Genomic DNA, 18,439 nt, shown 5'->3' with positions numbered 1-18,439 from the left:
GAGCCTAGTGATGAGGCCATCTGATGTAAGGGGACAGATTAGAAGTGGTAAATGATACAACCATTGGGATTGTTTTAAAAAGAAATTGTTGAAACCATTGTCTCTGAAACAATTCCCTGGATTCCAATGGAACAGCTATGGAATAAGGAGTGTGAGAATGTAGTTTAGCTTTATTCAGTTATCTCAGTTCTGAAGATTTTATTTTTTAAAAGTTTTGGCTGAAGAGATTCTTTGTTTTTCAGTAAGACAACCACCCCAACCCTTTCTGACCCTTTCTGAAGGGAATGGTTTTTTATCTTCAGGGATAAATTCGTAAGATAAACAAAGTCTTACAAGCAGCAGACTTATGCTTTCCTTCCATCTTTTGAAGATATAAGATCCTTCCGGGGATTTTATTTTGTTAACGAAATATTCTTGAATTTGCTCTGTGATTCCTTCAAGCACATAAAAGGTGCTCCTTGTAAACAGGTCTCCATGACCTTGTTCTTCAGATCATAGCAAGGCTGTTGAAAGTTTTCTGAATAAAGGTGCAACGTTCTAAATTAAATATAGATTTGGGGTTCAGTGCCTGCTGAGCTGAACGCAGGAAGATTGTAGGACCAGTCAAAGCAAAGTGACTGACACAGATGATCCCCGTCAACTCTTCATTTGCCATAGCTGTTGGCTGTTCATTTAGACTGATGCTGTTTCCATGCTTTGAAATATCCTACAAGAATGTATGCTGGTGGAAGTATCTATTACAGTTGAAAATATTAGTTACAGAAAGGTAGCCGTGTTGGTCTGCCATACTCAAAACAAACAAACAAACAAATTTCTTTCCAGTAGCACCTTAAAGACCAACTAAGTTAGTTCTTGGTATGAGCTTTCGTGTGCATCTGAAGAAGTGTGCATGCACACGAAAGCTCATACCAATAACAAACTTAGTTGGTCTCTAAGGTGCTACTGGAAGGATTTTTATAATTTTGCTTTCTCTACGTCATGCATAATTTTATAAACCTCTGCCTTGTTACCTGTTACTCGTCTTTTCTCTAAACTCAAGGCCTGGATGAACAGGACTGCTCTTAAATTCCCCCTGAATGTTAATAATGAGAGAGGCAGAGGGACCTCACCATGGAGGGCCTTCCATAAACTGAGAACTGCTGAGAAGGTCACAGTTCAGTGTCAACTGGCCGGCAGTGGCACCACCAACAAGGCCTCTCCTCCCCTGCCGATTGCAGGGCTCAAGATGGTTTATATCTTCCTGTTTCTGGCCTTGGATATCAACTTGCTATTGAGAATATTAACCTCCATTATGCCTACCTGAACAAGGCTGTTGCTCTTATGGCAAGAAATACACGATACAGAACCGATTATTAGGCTCTTCACCTCCACAAATACAAGATAGACCCAACTGGGAATAGAAACAAATAAGAGACCATCTGTGTTAGAGGTGACATTAGAAGAGATGAACGAAGATGTTTTCAGCAGCAAACAAACCAATCATAATTTGCCTGTATTAATCACTGCTCTCTTCAGGATGTATGTGTCCCTTAAAGGGAGACATGGCACTTCCTGAATGTCTCCTACTGGATAAGAGAAAACAGACTAGTTAGTTAGTGGCTAAGAACACCCTGATGCTTGGTGCTACAAATTGAAAGTGAAGGTTACTTTCTTTGTAGACTTTATCTTAAAGCAGTAAAACGGGTAGCAGCAGCTACAACTGAAAGTATTGATTTTGTAATTTCAGCAAATTAAGAACAAGACAGGAAACCTATTAAACCTTTCCACTGATTGCCAGGGCACTTTTTGGCGATGCTGGTGCTGACATTAAAATTACATACACCTGTCTCTTTAAAGCAAAAATACACATCTTGGGGGGAAGATAGTGACAGCTAGCATGCGGGAAGAGATTTTTGTATGACTTTGTGTGATTTCACCTTTCAAACGTGGAAACATTTGAAGCAAAGATGACAGGAGCATTGAGCATCACCTATAAAATATTCGCAGTGTAGAGTTCGACTTGGAGGTTCCTTTTATTGCATTTTAATAAATTAACATTTCCACGAAGCCTGGAGATTTTTTTGTAATAACAGCAAAGAGGGTAACTTATCTGTCAGAACTTTATGAGTAATGATTATGTAAAAATCCACATAACAAAAGCTAACAGCAGAAATCATCAAATTATTCTCTTCTGTATCCACATATGAAACAAGTTTTATTTTATTGCAATAGAACAAGAGTGACTTCAATTAAAGCAATTGGGGGGGAGGAATTAACTTATAATAATACTGCATTTTTGTCGATTAGAGGGCTTAAGATTTCTTGTTTCAATGGAAAGTGTTTTTCATCTTTCCCTCTTTGAATTAAACTGTTACTGTTTCATATACTGAAGTACCACCCATCTTTTCATACTGTTCGTTAGAAGAATGGTCTTTAAGTTAACATACCAGATCAAGTCATTAAAATGACATTTTTGGAGCACTGATTTGCATTCACACACACAAACACCACACAGTGATTTCTCAACTCAAAGTCATGATAATTCAGTGGAATTAACTTGACTGAAGAAGCAAAAGTTTCAGTCAAACTTTTCAGACATCTCAGTATAGCTCCTGTTCTATTAATTGTATACTCTCCATGGTTTTATTTATTTATTGCAGAATTATTGAAATCACAAGCTATGTGTAACATAGTTTAAATTTTCTTTCCGTTTGCTTCTTTGAGCATATCATTAACTTTTCCTTTTCTAACCAATATCTAGAAGTTATTTTCACTGTATTCCCACTAATCATTGCCAAAGCACCACTTGAGAACCTCATAGTAATATCTGAAGTGCATGAGCAGATTCATTTCTCTTATTTCAGTTGTCATCCCAGTGGTACAACATGACTCTTTATCCTCCCATCTGGAATAATGAAATGCCTCTGGAACTGTCTTACTTGCTAGCTGCAGTAATATGCTGATCAGGACTGTGTGAAGTCAAGTTGCCACCAACATTTTGAAGTTTCAAAACCAGAAATGTCATGGTAGGTTTTATGTAAATTCTGTAGGGATTTGGGGCGATTTGTAAGGAAACACGATAGGATTTTCATTGCTTTGGTCTGCAGTGCGGTGTAGTGGTTCAAGACAACACACCTCACTAGCCTTGCTTTCCCCCCTCCTCAAGTGTTGCAGGCCTTAGGGTCCTTCCAACTCTACAATTCTATGATTTTTTGAAGCGCTTTTGCCTGGCTGCACTGCAAATAATAATAATAATAATAATAATAATAATAATAATAATAATAATAATATTTTATACCTCACCCATCTGGTTGGGTTTCCCCAGCCATTCTGGGCGGTTCCCAACAGAATAACAACAACAATAACAATAATAACAAAACAATAAAACATCAAAAATTAAAAACTTCCCTAAACAGTGCTGCTTTCAGATATCTTCTAAAAGTCAGATAGTTGTTTATTTCCTTACCATCTGATGGGGGGGGGCGTTCCACTACTGAGAAGGCCCTCTGCCTGGTTCCCTGTAGCTTCACTTCTCGCAGTGAGGGAACTGCCAGAAGGCCCTTGGCACTGGACCTCAGTGTCCGGGCTGAACGATGGGGGTGATGCTCCTTCAGTTATACTGGGCCGAGGCCGTTTAAGGCTTTGAAGATCAGCACCAACACTTTGAATTGTGCTCGGAAACATACTGGGAGCCAATGTAGGTCTTTGAACACTGGTGTTATGTGGTCTCAGTGGCCGCTCCCAGTCACCAGTCTAGCTGCCATATTCTGGATTAGTTGTAGTTTCCGGGTCACCTTCAAAGGTAGTCCCATTAAGAGCATGCAGTAGTCCAAGCGGGAGATAACCAGAGCATGCACCACTCTGGTGAGACAGTCTGCAGGCAGATAGCGTCTCAGCCTGTGTACCTGATGGAGCTGGTAGACAGCTGCCCTGGACACAGAATTGACCTGTGCCTCCATGGACAGCTGTGAGTCCAAAATGACTTCCAGGCTGCGCACCTGGTCCTTCAGAGGCACAGTTACCCCATTCATAACCAAGGAGTCCTCCACACCTGCCCACCCCCTGTCCCCCCCCCTCAAACTGCATCCTTGTACTGTACTAATGCCTCTTGCTTGCCTGGACGAGGAATGGAGTTGGGGGGAAATCTCAAGTATTCGCATTACTAGAATGCCATCTGCTTTAATACAGAGGTACCTCGGGTTACATACACTTCAGGTTACATACGCTTCAGGTTACAGACTCTGCTAACCCAGAAATATTACCTCGGGTTAAGAACTTTGCTTCAGGATGAGAACAGAAATCGTGCTCCGGTGGCGCGGCAGCAGCAGGAGGCTCCATTAGCTAAAGTGGTGCTTCAGATTAAGAACAGTTTCAGGTTAAGAGCAGACCTCCGGAATGAATTAAGTACTTAACCTGAGGTACCACTTGCATCTTTTGCTTCATCCACTTTTTGCCTCTGGTCCCAACCTCCACTGACAGGTGGGTCCAGAAGGTGACTCATGAGGGAATACAGTGTTTGGGGCTAAGCCCATGCCTGGCCTAGGCCACAGCTACAAGCTTGCTACAGTGAGAAACCCTTTGTCTGGAAGTGTGAGTGAAACAAGGCAAAGCTGTGAATATCCCCTGCCTGAAACTGCTGCCTGCCAAGCAGTCCAGGTCAGACAATACTGACCTGGACCCTATAAGACCCATAAAGCTCCCAATTATGCAATTATCTAAACCTGAGGTACTGCACAAATCTCACAAAAGCTGGTGCAGGGAAAGTCTCTCTGCCTGTGTCGCACCCACTCTAGGTCTTGACCCTGGTGTCTTAGAACTACAGTCAAATAATGACTGGTCTTTCTGCTTTGGGCTCCAAGTTTTGTGAGAATCATCACATTATTTAACTCCCTGATCATCTATTGACAAAATAGATTGACAGAACACACAAGCACTTTGTGCCCACAGCTACACCTGGAATAAATCTCGTTCTCCAATCTCTCTTTTTCTTCATCAACTCTAGTGTTGACTGAACAACACCACAGACTCCCTGTGCCATGTTTTGACCCACTAAGGCAACCAGCCTTCTAGTTGTTTTGGACTACAAATCCCATCAGCTCCTGGCTGAGGCTGATGGGAGCTGTAGTACAAAGCATCTGGTAGACATCAGATTGGTGAAGGCTGCTCAAACACCATGGGTGAGAGAACACAAAAGGGTATATTTTTGCCTATATATATAAGAAGGTTGTTTGGGGTGAGCAAAGAGGAACACACAATTAGAAAGGTATGTTTTTATTTGCCTTCAAGGGGAAAATATGGAATGAAAAAGAACTATATCAAAATGAAGGCATAATCCAATGTTGATCAGTATTTATATTGCTTAAAATAGAGCTCTGCTTATTCTCGCATGAGGCAGGGCCTTCTCAGCAGTGGCCCCTGTCTATGAAGCTCCATCCTGACTAAGATTCATTCAGTTGTCCCCTACATTGCTGACATTTAGACCTCAATTAAAATGTATTTATTTTGCTAGACTTTTTGGTAGTTATCTCTTCATTTGAACACAGGGTTTATTGTCTGTTGTATTGTGTTATAAAGGTTTTTATTGATCTGTTGCTATTTTAATTACTATTTTATATTTGCATTGTGTTTTAAGACTGTTGTTACTTATCCTGGTCTCTGACAAGGGTGTAATTAATTAATTAATATATTTTATGCTTTTTTTGGGGGGGACCCCATCAAAAATTCCTAATAAGGTTTAAATATTTAAAAAACCTGAACTAATCACAACCAAGTGCAATGTAATAAACGTCAATCCATGTTGGTTAATGGGAATTGTTAATTAGCAACAGATTAATGACTGTATTTAACAGATTAAATCTGGGTAGCAGGATGTGGAAAATTTGGAATGTATCCAACTGAATTCTACTCAGCATAGACCCATTAAAATTAATGGACCACAGTTGTACATTGGATGCATCCCGTTCTGCGCAGCTAAGAGATATATGAATTTATCACAGAATTTATACGGCAAATGTTTCTAAAAGAAACCAAGAGGTAATCGTGGAAGATACATAAAGGAAAGGAACAAGAGCAGAGAGGCAAAAACAGATGAAAGAAATTTCTGAACAGGCCAGAAGCTTACAATATTGTTCATACACACATGATATGCATCCATGTGTTGATAAATAGCTCATTTCACATGCTACACCGGTATGTGAATACTGATAGGCTGTAGATAGCCATTATCACTTATTAGGATAACTTAATTAAGCTAGCTTATTAAAACCCTTTAATTCATTAGTGACAAAATCTTGATTAGTACATTTTCCTTCTAGGTGACCTTATAATTTAATAGAAAATGAATTTTTAAATGGAGAAAAATGCCTGTGGCAGAGATTTTGTGTAAATGAATAGAGTTTGTAATACACACAGGGATATAATCGAGCCTAATTAGTGAGGGTGCAAATGAATTTTTATTTCATACACCAGAAGTGTCATTGATGAGCCATGGTGTGGAGTTTGAAATGCATTCAGATTGGCAGTGTGAGACTGAAGTCTGTGGGAAAATCACTAGCTAATTCATTGATTGCCCCTTGGAAATACTGCTGTTAATTGTTAGGTAATTAACATGGCGCTACAATTATGTTGGCCTTAGGGGGTGATTAATGTTTCAATATGTCACATTAGCAGCAGCTAGGTTTTTAAAAGCTTGCTTTTTCACATGGCTGTGAGACAGATGGCATATTGTCCCTGGAAATTTGTTTTCTTTTACTAGAGTTTAAACCAAGGTTGGAACTTCCCCTCCCCCTGCTGCCTCGCACACATACACATCCCTCAAGCTTATTTCCATAGGGCAAGTTGTTAAAACCTGTGCATTTGAACTAACAGGATCTGGGCTGCCAAAAGGATCAGTCCTGCATCTGCCGCAGACATGGACGGAAGCGTTCCTTTCCCCTAACATGTGAAATCAAAAGTGTGTCGGATTTTAGGGGAACAGCCCTTCTGCCGCCCAGCAGCTTTCCCATTATTTAGTGACTGCGAGAAGCAAAGGATTGGCCAATGTGATATTTATTGTGATCAATACAATTTAAGTAGAAGCCAAATAAAAGCATGTTGAACAAATGCGTTTAGTAACACTAATATTGAGTACATTAATGTCGGCACACTTCGGTGCTTCACTTATTTTGAGTTGAAATCTATGTTCTTCTCATTGTTTAGTGATTCGGGTTAACATTTATCCGGTTGGCAGCTACCACCTGTTAGAACTGTACCTCAGGTTTGACTTCAGTGCTAAGTATCCAACTAGAATTGTATGGAGTATTATCCACCTTTGATTTCCAGACAGAAATGAGCAGTTTTAAGAGCTTTTCCACACACACAACCCCCCTGTCCCAACACACACACACACTTGGGACCCCTACATACTTTCTATGTTGGGTTTTCAGACACAGGGTTTATTGCCTTAGTTTTTCTGATTATACTGCTAATGCTTCTGTCACAGTTTCTAATGTTCTGTTCACAACTGCAGCACCCATTGCATTACAGAACTGGGGTTTTTTTTTTACCGATATTCTGGCACCTGACACTATATTTCATTCACACCAGTGGGCATGATGTAACACAGCAACAAACTTCACTGGACAGCATTGCTACTCCCTGTCCACACATGCATGCTTCTGTTCTCCCATGAGAATGGCAGGAAATAATGGTATGCTAGTATACTACTCCAATCTCCATGGGGGGGGGGTTAATGGGGTTGCAAATGGATTTCTTCTGGAAGCAATAAACACAGAAATGAGTGCTTACAGTAGATTCCACTAGATTTCCAGAAGTGTATTTTACATCATGTTCACATACAATGTAGAAATTAATAGGGAAACACCAGAAAAATACAATAAAGTGCCATCTGAACGCAGCCATTGTCGGCAGCTGCAAAGGTAGTGTGTCGCTGGTGAATTTATACTGGACCATCCACACACCCCATCCTGCTTTATTAGTTCTTCCAGTGTTGTTGAATTATTGCCATCCGAAGGGGCACTCTTGCACCATAGCACAGCAAAAGTGTGACACAACATTTGTGAGGTAAAATGGTATAGGATTCTAGCAGCGAGTTACGGGGCATCCATCAACTGGAAAGAAAGCAGGATTCCCTCCCACAAACTTTTGCAAGTGCAAATAGTATTGAAATTGGAATTGGGTATAACCGCTCTGATGCCATTAAGCGTGTTCTCCTTCACAGAGAGCACGTGTTGCGGTGGGGGCCGCGAGGACACTCCAAAGTTGGGGGCGGGCTAATTGAGCGTTGGCCACTGATGCCATTTGTTGATTGACAGCCAGAAATGCTAAAACTTCTTGCACGAAGCTAAGGCTTCCTCTTTTCGCTCGTGCATCGGATTGCCCATCCCTCCCTCCCTCCCTAGAATAGGGTTGTTCGCTTTGACCTTGCTATGCCTGTCATGGGGTCTTCTGCTTTTGGGCAGGGGTCCAGTAGGAATTTTGTCCATCTGGCTGACTGGCTGGGGCCATTTGGTTTTTGCCTACTGCGTAGCAAATTGTCACAATTTGTAAGGTTGCGGTTAGGCATTGGTTTATGGTTTGGTTGGTTGAGGGGCATGGATTGGCTGTGCCTGCCCCTCTAATGCTGCTGCTGCAAGGGATTCCGTTAAAGGAATTGGGGGCTAACTATTGCTTGTCCACTCTGTCAAGGGGGCTCGGGCCATAGCAATGAGCTCCTGGTTGCATTTGGGGTGAGGGCAGGTTCCCTGCTCCATTGTTACCTCCAAGTGTATTCCCCTATTCTGACTTTCGCATCGTGCGGAATGTCAGTCTGTCCCCCATGGTGGGGGCAGATAGTTGCAAGCAATGCCTAAGCAACCACTCACAAATTTGTATTTTAATAAAGTTGTGGCCAAAATTATGCCAAAAATCTTAAACAAAAATTCTGTGTGATGTGTGAGTTATTGGGGTGGCCCTGGGGACCTCAACACGCAATAAGCACAAATCAACATATAAGCAAAAGAAGTGTCTGGAGGCATCCTTCGATGGCTGCTTTGTTTAGACAACAGAGTTGTCCTCCATACATACTGTGAATCTGCGTAAAGTGAGGGACAGCTGTCTCTGCCTCCACACTGTATGTGCTTTCAAACATGAACATATAGCATGACCATGCATGTCCAGCATACAATTGCCTCCCATTGCAGGGGGGTGTATGGAGAGATTTCCACCTTTAGCAAGAGTCCAGACCCCCTTGAATGTTTGAGTTTCTTTTTTCCCCCAAGTCCTTCTAGCTTCTAAATGGTGGGGAGGTAGGTACCATTTTGGGATCTCCCTCAGGTGCAAAAATATCTTTGGCTGGCCCAGGCTCAACAAGGCCATGAAAAAGAGGTGAAGAGGTCATCTCTGGGCTTGTACATAAGCATGGATGTTCTGTTCGGCTGTATATTGTAGTGCTGGTACATTGGAGATATTCCATGTAGACTTTGTGTGGCCTGGCTATGGAGACCTCCAGCTTTCAAAGTGGTTTCCAAAGACAGTTGATTTCAAACTGGGCTTCCTGGATTCGGGAAGAGTTTATTCAACCTTTTGATGCGGCATATTGAAGGAATACATCCAAATCAGTTTTAATGAAAGCAGCAGCAATTGTGTTGGCAATCTAGCTAACATTTTGCATCTTCCGCAGTGGTATAGACCTAGGGTGGATCTACACACAGGGGAAAAAACACTATAAATAAGTAAAAAATTAAATCGTTATAACAAAGGGGGGGGACACCCACTATGGAAAATCACTCAAAATATTTTTGATGCCATCTGGCATTGCATGTTTATAACGCATTCAAAACGCCGTTTCTTGACTAATGTAGCTGAGTCCTTGATGTTGTTCCAGGTCCCTTGTGCAGGGAGAAAAGCAGCTTCCACAAAAATGCAGTGCCAGATGTTCACAGAAAATTCTGAGAAGTATTCTTTCTCTAGGGAAAGTGATGAAAAAAGAAAAATCTCTGAAATTTTCTCAGAGAAATCTTTCAGATCTACTTACTTTACTTACCACATTTCTTCTTCTATCATGGAATTCATGGCAATATCAGGCAGCATTCCCATGTGATCCCAGGCACTGACCAGACCCAGGTCCCCTTAGCTTTAGCAAAGTGGTTGCATCATGTGGCTTCTAAACATGCCAAGAACATCTCTTGCTTTTTACAAGTCTGAGACAAAATACAACATCCCAAGCTTTTACAGAAACTCACATGGCTTAGGCTGTCTTGTTTCTATTATGCATTCTCCCCCTTCCAATACACACACATTAGGTTCTATCTAAAAAGACTAGCATCAGTTGATTTGAGCTATTGTGATTAATTTTCAAGATGCCGTTAGTTGCTCTGCATCATGTGTAGATATTCATATCCTTCAAAAGTGTTCCAACAAGTTTCACCTGGCAGACGGAACCATATGCTGCAATGCAAAATGGTTTTCAGTTTTCTTGTAATATATCAGTACTGTATAGCTCCATTAAAAGGATATTTTAAAATGTCAGATCTGGAATAGTTTCTAAAATGCTTGTAGGATTTCTCTCTCTTTCTCTCTCTCCATGTCCAATTAGGGCACATTATCCAAGAGGTGTAATGGACTCCAGGCTGTTCAAAGGATCATGTTCTATTATAAGAATGCTTCATTTCTCCCCCTTTTTCCTGTGAAAATTCAAGATGTCATCTTCCTTGGTAGCACCATACTGTGGTCTTTGTTATTACTTCAGTCACTGGCTTTTATATTGATTGTTCCACTTCAATAAATGACAGAAACCTTTCTCTGCAGCTATACCAGCTATTAACTTTTAATTTCCATTAAAACAGCTAAATTTTAGGGGGCTCTAATGCTTTAAATTTAGCATTTTAGATTTTTTTTTAAACCCTAAACACTTAGATTTGAATGCTTCTTAATCTCCCTTCTTTTTTTCCCACTGAAAAATGAATGTATAGTTAAATGCGCAGGCGAGGTTTTCAGAATATTGGCTAGACTGGGGGAAGCTGTTGTTTTGAGATTCTGAAGTTGGTTTGTATTTACTTTTACTTTAATATGCATGTTTAGAATAATGCAAATTCAGTTTAGGATGGGGCTGGAGTGTTATTACTAAACTGCACGAGCACCTCAATTCAGAAAGATGGTTCATTGCTGTCAATACCACAATGCATTTTTCTCACAGTAGCAGGAAAGTCAACATGTGATAACTGCAGATTATTTCATAGCTCGTTTTAAAAAGTAGCTCTGAGGGGCAGATAGTAGCTCTTCTGCAAACCTTCAATTTGATATTCAGAGAACTCCTGTTTTTTTAATAGCCCAGTCACACTGTGAGGGAAAGAATTGGCATAGCAGTGGCTGAAAACTGTTGTTTCGGCATTGGGTTTTTGTTTTGTTTTATACAATGCTTTGTAAACCATCCTGGGCTCCTTTGGAAGGAAGAGTGGGATACTAAATAAATAAATAAATAAATAAATAAATAAATAAATGGGGAGGAGGTCACTTAAAGGGTAAATAAATAAAAGAAGTGCACATTTATGTATTTTTTGCATTTTGACTTGCCTTATTTTGACCTATATGCATGTCTGGGTTGTATCCTGCTCCACAGGGTTGGGGAACCCTCTATAGTGGGTTTGGAAGGGGTGGATGGGAAGAGAACAGGAAGGGGAAGTCCTGATGAATGGGTGGAGCACTGTTCATGCAAGCTTCCCTACAACCCTAACAACCTGTCCTTTCCAAGATGTTCCTCAAACGTCTCATTTTTTAAAAAGTATGATTTACATTGCAAATAATACAATTGCAAAACAGCCAATACCCCAACTTAAAAGCAAAACAAAACATGGCAGCACAGAACAACAGCTCATAGCATCCAACCCCTTCCTTCTCTCCCATTCCAACTAATGATGCCAAACCCAAGGCTGGGCTGGTTTGGGGGATCTGCTTAGGGCCACGAGGGGGAACAGGAGTGCTTTGGACACTGTAGATCAGGGTTGGCAACCTAAGGCCCATGGGCCACAAGCGACCCACGGGGGTCGTTTAACTGGCCCACGAGCTGCCCCCAAACCGAGCTGCCTGCTCGGTGAGCGCACACACTGTGCTAAACCGTTGCAGCGCAGCACGGGGACTCACTTCCACGGCGCCGAAAATCACATCTGCGCAGACGCCGGAAATGGCGGGCAGGCACGCTCTCTCACACACACAATCCGGTCCACAGAGGGATCTCCGCTGGAGTGAACCGGCCCAGGCAAGGTAAACCTTGCCAACCCCTGCTGTAGATCTGCAACCTTGCTGACATCCCCCCCCCAGCATTTCCTGCTTCTCCTAATGGGATACTGATGCCCACAGGCAAACCAGGAGAACTTCCAGGGTGATGCATGTTGTTCTGCTGGTGGTCCTTTATGAAATTCTCCACGGCATGGAGAAAGCAGATATAGAAAAGCTCTCCTCCCCGCTATCTCATAGCACTAGAACTCATGAGCATCCAATGAAGCTAAATGCTGGACGATTTGGGACAGATTGAAGGAAGACATGCAGCACATAGTTAAACTATGGAACTCCCTCCTACAGTGATGACCAACAACTTAGATGGCTTTAAAAGAAAATCATACAAAGAGCTGTCAAGGGCTACTGGCCATGATGCTTATGTTCTGCATCCACAACTGGAAGCAGCAGGGTTTCTGAATACTAGTTGCTGGAAACCTCAGGAGGGGAGAGGGCTCTTGTGCTTGAATGGTGTTTGTGGTTTTCCAGTTGCCCCCTGGGAACAGAATGCTGAACCAGCAAGCTCTTATCATGTTATTGTGTTCTTATAGATCACCTGTTTCTTCAATAAACTATTGAGAGTGCCTTCTTTTCTTTTTCTTTTGGAGAAGGCCATTCCTCATTTTGAGATCTTCCTGGGAGAAGAACTTAGCAGAGTGATCTGGGACCAGCGATTACAACCCCTATGGTGCTTCAACTGCATATACTAACCTCCTTTAGCCTTCAGAGTTTTTATTTTAATTTCAGTCTTTCTAGTTAATGGCATTAAGGCACATTTTATTTTTAGATTTGCATTTATATATTAAGTGGGACATCTGGCATTTCTCAAAATCTTTTTCACAATACAACATACATTTAAAATGTTGTTTTCCTAATCATTTTGGGGTTTTTTTATAGAAAGGATTTTAATATGGTCATGTTCTTAAAAAAATCAAAATATGTAGTGGGGATTAATACAAATGTGTATTAGAAGAGCAAAGAAATCACTGAGACAAGACTAATCATCATTTAGATTATCAGGAGAAGATGATTAAAAAACAAAGGATTGTATGACAAGTTATGTTGATGCCATATTTGTGAAGCCAAATGTTTTAGCTTTATAGATGAAAAATCCTAAGCAGCTTACAGTGAGACAAAGTAATCATTCAAATTACAAACTTAAGAATTTCAAATTACATACTTCATCAAGTTGACTCTATTTTAACTTGGAATGCACAGTGAATGACTCAATGCCAATGAAGTACTGTCTCTAATAATTCCACAAAGATAAAATATTATTAAAGTTAACGTAAGGCTGAAAGTCCTGTCCTTCAAAAACTATCAGAAATGCATAAATGAAAACTGGTATTTTTAACCCCTGTTTATATTTGCATGGCTTTTAAAGAATTTGCATAACAATCAGTATTTGTTTGTTTGTTTGTTTGTTTGATCTTTAAAAGTGAACATGAAAGGTTTATGAATGCCTGATCATTACTTAGCTCTCCTCCTCTTTGCAGCTCTTTAGAAAAAGAAATTATCATCATGTTTCATTCCCTTAATTTTTTTTGATTTGATTATATGGAATTAAGGTCATCATCCTTCTTGTGTTCTGTAGTCTAAATAACAGTTCATACCACAGTCCTGGTGGAAAATATTTTGTTCAAAACAATATATTCGCAAGAATGACCAATCCCTATCAATGTACTTCTATTTATATATGATGTCCAGGCTCTGTATATTCATAGTTGATGTATTTTCAGATCACTAGGCAATATTTTGCCAAGTTACATATATAAGAGGTTCATAGAATCATAGAGTTGCAAACAGTCTTACAGACAATCTAGTCCAACTACTTGCTTGATGCAGGAAACTTGGAGCTATAGCATCCCCAGGAAGTGTCTATCTGAGTTGTGCTTGAAGACCTCCAGGAAGGCAGAGCCTACCAAGTCTGTTGTTCAACAGCTCTTACCATCAAGACATTTCTCCTAATATCCATACAAAACATGCTCTTCTATAACAGAAGCCCGTTAGATCTACTCCTGCCTACATTCCTTTATCCTAGGGATTCAAACCGAAGCCCTTTTTAGACGTTTGCCACATGTAGACAGAATGAATGGTGATGGTGAAGGTAGCATTGCAGTGGCAGACTCTGCCTTGGAGCTACATCTGTTTCTACAGATATAGAAATCAATGCTCATATAGAAATCAGAGGTTTTCATTATTTATTTGTACATTTCTGTTCCACCTTTCCTCCAAGGAGCTATATACACCAGGCGTATATAGTTCTCCTCTTCTTCATTTCACCCTCCAAAAAACCCTGTGAGGTAAGACTTAGGTTAGATCAGGGGCAGGCAACCTAAGGCCCAGGGACCAGATGCGGCCCATTCACCTTCACAATCCGGCCAGTGGATGGTCTGGGAATCAGTGTGTTTTTACATGAGTAGAATGTGTCCTTTTATTTAAAATGCATCTCTGGGTTATTTGTGGGGTATAGGAATATATAAAACCATAATAAAACATTAAACATTAATAAGCAAACAAAAGAGCTGCCTTCAGATACCTTCTAAAGGTTGTATAGTTACTTATTTCCTTGGCTCAGGGGTCATATAAGTCCATACTATTTCCTCCAATGAAAATAGGGATGTCCAAGCATACCCTTCAATATTTCTCTGATGAAAATAAGGAGGTCTTAAGGAAAAGTGGGACATTCCAGGATCAAATCAGAAAGCAGGACGGCTTCTGTAAATCTGGACTGTTCCTGGAAAATAGGGACACTTGGAGGGTCTGGCTTCATGACTGTGTGTGGATTTGAACCCTGGTCTCCCAGGTCTTAGTCCAACACTCTAACCACTACACCACACTGGCTGTCAATGTGATGCCTCCCACCGCTACCACCTCACATTCTATCTACACATGGTAAAAAGAGCGTTGGGGATTTGGCATCTAGGACCATGTGAGCTAGAGGCCATAAAAAACAGTGTCTTGCTATCCACCTTAGGTTCCCTTTGCCTTGTACACAGTAGAAGACTTCCAACGAAATATAACGATTCAAGCATTTCCTGTTATTTCAGGGACTTCTAAGGCCCATTTTCCAAAAACCGGTTTATGTTACCATTTCTATCAAACATCAAGAGTTGAAGCAGACACTGATGTAGATCCAGTGGATTTTGACCTTATTTAAAGGGTATTATCTTGACTGGTTTTTAATAGGATTTCACTGTTCTCATGTACCGGTAGTTGAATTTGTTATATAAGAGATAGATATATATTAAAAAAACCCCAAACAAACCTATCAGTCAGCATACCTTGAAAAGCACATTTATCTCTCATTTCACATTTCTTGCTTCCTCCCTCATTTACTTCCTTTCTCTGATGTGCTATTTGCCTCATTTCAGTCAAATTCCATGTTTATCATTACTGTCCTTTCTTGTTGTTGTTTTTTTATTAAAAGAGCAACAACAAAAAGGAAACGAGATTCTGAAATTTGTCTTTCCCAGACATCAAATCACATTCCCCAAAATTAAATGTATACATTTCTGCAGTTTGGTGCAGACCACATATCTGCGATGTGCTTTTCTATTTGTTTTCGCTAGCAGTTCATCACAGTTGCCTCTACCATGAGTGAACTGTGCATGCATCTCCGTTGACACTGGTGTGATTACCCTGAATGCCTTAGCAATAATTATTTTTAGTGTGCTCTAGCAGTTTCCATCTCAGTTCTTACAAGCACCATCTTTGGCAAATACTGAGTCTCTGCCCTGCAGGAGTGATTAAAACGGCAGATAGCCAGATGTGTCAAGATCATGTGTCTTGTTCTTGGGCCATAGCCTCTTCTTAAAAGAAGGGCTACTTTTTCCCCTGTGTTCATGTGAAATTTTCTCTTTGTACGGGTCATACTTCAAAATATTTCCCCCCCAGAGGTTTAACATTTCTTGCACATTTGGTGAGACCAGTCCAATGGCTTCTTCCTAGAGTTGAGGTTAGCAATGCATTGCAAGCCAGACATTTCTCCTTATGATCCAGTGTTGAGACCCAAGCCAGAACCTAAAAGGTGATGTTGTTTTAGTGTGGCAGGAGAATGCACGATGTTGTTCCAGTGGTGGTGATGCTTTGGCAAACTATCCCCCCTGCCCCCGCATCAAATGCTGTCTAACTTCTCTCTTCCTTCTTTGACACCAGCTTTAAATCCCTTGAATAGTTTTGTCTCATTAGCACTACCTTCTCAACTAGCCATTGAAGGTGTCTGCTTTCTCCATGGGTTTGACCCAGTTATTGTCAGTTTAGCTCAAGTGATACAATATATTGTCTTGGCATATTTGTGCACACATATATATGTGCAAATAAATATACACTTATATGTGTACACAGTCTAACCACAGAGTTCATAAAACTGATTTGAAGTGGCATGTAAATTTGCATGAAAAGACAGTTTGATCCATTCGTATTTCCATATGGAGCACATCCATCAAGTTCCAAGAGAATTTTGTGCTCTTCAAAGTTGTTTTGAGCAGCTCACCATTGGTCATTCCAGTGTGCACTGCCTTTTAATGACGTGCATTTATTTAAGTTTATTTTTCTACCCTGCCCTACAAAATGCAAAAACATTCCTGTTTTCTAGTATCCTTTCCAATCCCAATTTCTATGCAGTGGTATGAAGATTTGTTTGATAGAAATAACTATCTCTTCTGTGAATAAATTACACTTTCCATTTCTTGGAGGTCACACTCTCCATTCCTCTTTGCTGACCTGTTCTTCTACTTGCACTTGAAATATTCTGATTTATCTTGGGCAATCTGCTTTTCATTTTCTACCCTTAATTTTCTTATCATTTTTTGTGCACTCTCTTAACTTCTTCCTGTAATCTTCTCAGTTTGCCTCTGTGGCTGATGTTTTATGCCTTGTATTCCCCCCCATTTCTCTTCCTTTGATTACTTGCTGGCCTTCCCTGCTGATCCTCATTGACTTTTTTTTAACTCTTCATATATTTATTGATGGCACATATAAACCATGGGCCTACATTAATTCACCTCATCAGCCTCTTTTTAAAAACCCTTCCCCTGTTTTCCTCTTAATACTTAGCCGCTTTTGGTTTTACCTAATGAAAAAACACACACTACATTTCTATTGGATTAGATACAATCTCACTAGCATTTTTCCCAGACAAAAACATTGGCCTTGGAGGGGATGAATACTGTTTGGGTTTCAGTTCAGGCAGCAAAATGCCTTGGGCCACCATTGCACCTAGTAATATGACCTCTTTCCATTGACTGGTCTGTGGGGCCTCTTTGTAGATGTGCGTACCTATCTATTTATGAAATCAAAGTGTTGATTGTTACCTTTAAAGCCTGACCATCACAATCCTGTGGGCCATTTTGGCAGGTTCATGGGGCCTCCCACTCAAGCACCTGACGTCACTACAATGTCAGGTGACCTAAAGCAAAGTGAAAATCTTTTGAGGGTGTGGCTTGAGAGATGACACCAGAAGAAGAGCTTTGGAACTACTAGCTTAAACCAGTGATACAAAGGGATACTTGCGCTTACAGAAAACATTGTTAAACTGTCAGACACTTACAGGAAGCCTGCTGGGATTGGCTATGCTATGACCTTTCCAATGGGGAATTCCATAATGTATCAGCTCTGACAGCAAGTTTCCCTTGCCAAGAAAAAATCAGGAGCCAATTAAGGCTCCCGACTATCCCTTGGCAGCAACTTTTCGCCCAACCCACACCTGGCATCATATATGGCACCAGGTGTGGGGCAGGTGTGCATGGTTTTGGGGAATGGCCTTGAAGGTTAAATTGAGAGCCGTGCCAGTTCTAATTAGGCTTGTGGGCCACAGGTTCTCCAATCCAGCCTTAGGTCATGACTTTTCCTCTGCTATCCTACCTGTTCCCTATGATCAGAAGGTGAGGTCCTTCTCTGTGACCACCAAGAGTGGAAGCACAAGTGGGTGGAACAAGACAGATGGCCTTTTTGGTAGCTGCACCCAGTTTATGGAATGCCTTCCTTTGTGAAATGCAGTTGGCCCACCTTCTCACAGTCACCCTCTAACCGCCCAGTGATTGAACAATTTTTACTCCAGCAGGGATTTATTTTATGTGGTAGACAATGTCTTTATGGTTATTTTTCATTGCCCGTATATTTTTTAACCCAGTCTTTTTTGTATTCTTTGTACTTTTGGTGTGTGTGTGAAACGGTATTTTTTTTGTATGCTTTAAACTGCCTTGGGTGG

The sequence above is a fragment of the Podarcis raffonei genome, chromosome 7 (genome assembly GCF_027172205.1).
Source record: "Podarcis raffonei isolate rPodRaf1 chromosome 7, rPodRaf1.pri, whole genome shotgun sequence".
In the NCBI taxonomy this organism is placed as follows: Eukaryota; Metazoa; Chordata; class Lepidosauria; order Squamata; family Lacertidae; genus Podarcis; species Podarcis raffonei.
Note: the sequence above shows the minus strand (reverse complement) of the source record.